Here is a 4,500-nt window from a genome sequence, read left to right as displayed (position 1 = left end):
ATATGAGTAAAATTTTGAAATAAAAGGTGTGTTAACAAAACGATCTTATAACCCCATACTGTCGGCATCACTGCAGAAGGGCCAAGGGCCTAGGGTCTAGTATATACATTTTGTCACAAAATTTCATACCTCTAGTACTTTAGGAGTCATTTGGTAAATTTTGTCAGAAACATGGAACACCGGCTATGACATTTTATTTTGATTGAGGGGCTGAATTGCGTTAGTCTTGAAATGGGCGGTTGAACTACACGCCTTTCAAACTATAGTGTCGAGTTAAGAACTCGTCAATTTTCACAGTAAACCGAGGGTGACTTACATGAAATTACATTTTAAAAGTTTTAGGCAAGACCTCGATTTTTGTAAATAATGACTGCAAGTTGTTTGTTTGTGGCTCGGGAGTATCTTCGGCCGGCTGGCTGGGGTATCGCCGCTCCAATGGGCATCGCTAGCCGTTGCGGAAGGTCACGGCAGCGTATGGCTCGGCTCAACATGTGCTTGATTTTTTTCGCGGCTCAACACGTCATCGATCCATTTCGTAAAAATACGCCGCGATCGTTATTGGCAATTGGTGTTTTTTTCGAAAGTAAGCTTCTTGATATTGGTGATGAGTGCGCAGTGACCGTGTGTTGTTTTTAAAAGCACGGTAGCACTGAAACCATTTGCATACTTGCTAGAGTTTTTTTTTTTTTTTTTTAACAAAACATCCAAAATTTGAAAAATTAAACCAGAAAAACTCCCTTACACAAGAAAATGTGTCACAAGATAGCAGTGCAAACTTAACTCTTGCAGTTAAAAACGGAAACCTGAAAACATTCAGTTCGAAGTGCGCAACTTTACAGTTTAAACCTTATATGATTAGTTTTGCAATTTATAGTGTACTGCTGTTCCGTAGTATCACAGTTCAAAGTGTTAAAATTTTGGAATTTCCGAATGTCATTTTGGGTGTAAGGTTAATTTGCATAGCGTACTGGCAGCCAGTACTCGAGCAAGTTAATACAGCCCGACACCGTGAAAAATGTCCAAGTAAATTTACAATATGCACTCTAAATGTCAAGGGACAATTTTGTCCGTAGATTTGAAACGATTTCGTGCACATCCAGAAAGGATGCAATTTTGTTCCGTTGGACAAAATTGTGTGAAGCCTCACACAATTTGTCTAGTTTTAGGAACAAAATTGCATCCTTTCTGGATGTGCACGAAATCGTTGCAAATCTACGGACAAAAGTGTCCCTTGACATTTAGAGTGTGTTTTGTAATTATTATTTACAAATTTGTTGTAAGTTTGTCCCGTGGGAAAAAATCTTGAAGGGAGTATCGTATACCTATATTACTCAGACATCCTAAATTTGGCATAAGGTTTTGAAGTTCCTTTAGCGATAGCATATCTCTTCGATATACTTTTTTTGATATCGCATTCTGGCATATTTTCTGATATCTGACAGTGTGCAAATTAATCTTCTGCTGTGAGGTCGGTCACTCCGATCCAGGTGCGACCGACCACGAGCAGTTTCTTTCGTGGCTTTTAGCATTAGCGAGCAGTGTGATGTTGTCTCTCTCACTCTCTCATCGAGAGCTGCGACTGTCGGATTTAGGCGGTGCATCGCCTCCTGTCCAACACGCTCTTCATTCAGTTCCCAGCGAGAGCCCAACCGAAACGTTACGGGTTGCGGAGAGGCTGTAGAACTGCTGCGCCTTCTGAAACGTAAGTCAGCCAAGAAGACACAGTAGATCTATTTTCAAGTGGACGTAAGCCTTCGCGGCTAGAAATAAGATGTAGTGTTATGTCACTGTAAAAAACCCGAAAATTCAAATGTACACTGTTAAAAATATATCGAAATTTTACAGCTGAACATTTTACAGGCTTTTGGGAAAAAAACAGCTCTATCCGTAAAACACGATTTTGGTTGGAGCTGTAGTTTTACGAGGAATGCTGTAATTTATTGACACAGCTGTAAAATTATGGTGGCACTGTAAAATTACAGCGCGGTTGTAAAGTTATCCTGATTTTTACAAATCCACAGGTTTTTCGTGGGTAACTGCTTTGCAAAGTGCAAAAGTTGCAAAGAAAGTCCTCAAACGAGGAAAAAACTCACGATAAATGCATGAGAAACACGCAAATTATCATACCAAAACGGAAAAAAATAATAATATCCGAAATATTTATATGGCGGATTCTACAACCGATGTTGTAGTCTGACAGCTATTCTGTAATTTTACAGCGCTACCTTGAAAACGTAAAAAAGGTGTCAACGTTTTTTGGGTATCATGGCATTTGTCGTAATTTTACAACTGCGCTGTAAAAAATAGTTTACGACACCACTTGCCCCCAAAATTAGCTAAACATTTCCTGTAAAATTACAGACATTTTTTTAACAGTGTACAATCTGTTTTATGATTTACAACCGCAGGTATACATTTTCGAACGTTTAGTCGTAAATCGAACAACTTCAAGATTAGTATGTTATGAAGAGACCACCAATCGATTAGTAAGCTGAGCTACAGTGAGAAGTTTCGTGTCTGTGTGTTTGTCTGCACTCACGATCGCTAAAGAACAGATTAGCTTGGTACCAGAAATTTTAAGGGCAAATTACCATCACAAAGAAACCAGAACTGTATTGATTTTGAGCCGTCCAGCTCAAACATAATTGGCTAAGAACGGGCAATTTAAGAACAACTGTACGAATTTTGATTATATTTTTAGGGTTTTCGAAGGGGTAACTAGCTCGAGAGCCCTTGGTTGAAATTTTCTCTCTCGACCAAATTTAGATGGTTGGCTTTATGATGTCCGATTCGGGTGTCAACAACGCAGACCCAGTTAGATGTACGCCAGGCGCGTCGCAGCGTAGTGTATTGTGAGATATTGCGAAGCCTGTTACACAAGATGTGGTCTGGCATACATCTCCCTAGTAACTTCTTACTAATTTACAGCAATGAACAGGCCACAAAGGTGTCCCAGAAATTTTTGCTGTTCAAAAAATAATTCTTCTACTACTGCAAACTGTACAACTTTGTCTTTCCGTTATAGAGGTACTCTAAAATTCTTACCAAGAAAATATACTTTTTTATAATGCTCGAAAACGTACGCTAAAAAGACCCAGGACGATTTACTACACATCTCCTAGTTAAATGACTTCTAGTTATTATTACTAGAAAAATAGTACTAGGATTTTGGTGTTATGTACTAGCAGAGATAGAGTCACAATACTAGACGCCTACTAACTGGTTCTGGTGAAGCTTTATTCTCTGTATGCAGCTTTACACCTAACGAATTATATTATCTCTTTCTCACGCCCATCTAAATTCCCACCCCCCTTCCCCCCACTCCCTATCCCCGTATGGATTCAGTTTCTTAGCACGAGTGTGATAGGGTTCATTCTATCGGCATTGGGCGGTGTGCGCTTGACGGAGCTGGTGGAAGCTTAGCGCCCGCGATGCTTAGGGTAGATTGCACCACAGTACACAAACGCGCCTGACGCAAGATGTTACCTGTCAGGAGCTCTGCGAACTGGCATTGGCTGACCTTTGTAGTGATCGGTCTTAAGAGGGGCTGTTAAATTTTACCGGGGGAAAAAGGCCGAACCCTGCGTCTAGCAAACACCAATCATCATTTCGTTAAAAATCGACTATCCCTCCCTCTCCATCTATCTCACACACACTCTCACCCTCTCACTCACTCACTCACACATACACACACATCACTCTCATGCACAATTGTTTATGCATGCACCACTATTATCTTTAATACACAAACCGGGCCGACAAAGTTGCAAGTCCATTGGGCCGGTAAAATATTCCGCTACTTTATCGCATTAATCAATATAAAATGTCAGTCGGCATTTTTGGAGCGAGAAAACGCTGAGTATTTGTGCAACGATAAGGTATAAACAATTTTGTTAACAAATGGCAACGAAGTTTTTTTATATCATATTTCCTTTTTTTAATCAGCAAATGTTTGTTTATGGCAGCAAACAAATGCGTAAATATCAGAATACAGACGATCTAAAGGAGAGACCGATGCTCGCTCCGGCAGAGCGCTTTCTCGAGTCCAATTCGATCACTCCTGGGAGAGCGATCTTGTATGACGTTGCTCCTTTTACAGTCATTCGCTGTAGGGCTGGGCGGTTTTCCGGTTAACCGGTTTTCCGGTTCCTTTTTTTTTCGAACTGGCATGCCGGTTCAGAGATGGGCAAAAAACCGGTGCACCGAAAACCGGAAGAGAACCGGTTAACCGAAAACCGTTCGCGAACCGGTTAACCGCCGAACCGGTTCTGTATCAGAATCGCGGTTTTCCTTCAATTTCTAATTCTACTTTGCTTTGTAATAAGCGACAAATATATGAGAAAAAGCCCTAGAACAGACGGTTCTGTTTAAAAACCGATTTTTAGTGTGTAAAAACCGGGTTTTTGGGGAAAACCGGTTCGGGTGAAAAAAACCGGTTCAGGAAAAATCGTTTTTTTCGCCAATCGGTTAACCGGTTCGGAAAAAGGTTTTTTCCTGAAC

The 4,500-nt window shown here is 40.6% G+C and overlaps 1 protein-coding gene across 1 annotated transcript in view; it reads left to right on the top strand.

Moving 5' to 3' along the window:
* The first annotated feature begins 1,495 nt into the window (after positions 1-1,495).
* The window catches only part of LOC113208520 (cytochrome P450 4c3-like), a 20,813-nt gene continuing 17,808 nt past the window's right edge, over positions 1,496-4,500 (top strand). The window contains exon 1 of the mRNA XM_052271402.1: positions 1,496-1,702. The gene's annotated coding sequence lies outside the window, so the exon portion shown is untranslated. The remainder of the gene's footprint in view (positions 1,703-4,500) is intronic.

This window comes from Frankliniella occidentalis, unplaced genomic scaffold (assembly GCF_000697945.3).
Source record: "Frankliniella occidentalis isolate FOCC.00 unplaced genomic scaffold, Focc_3.1 Scaffold160, whole genome shotgun sequence".
NCBI classification, from domain to species: Eukaryota; Metazoa; Arthropoda; class Insecta; order Thysanoptera; family Thripidae; genus Frankliniella; species Frankliniella occidentalis.
Note: the sequence above shows the minus strand (reverse complement) of the source record. Positions and strands in the feature narration are given on the sequence as shown.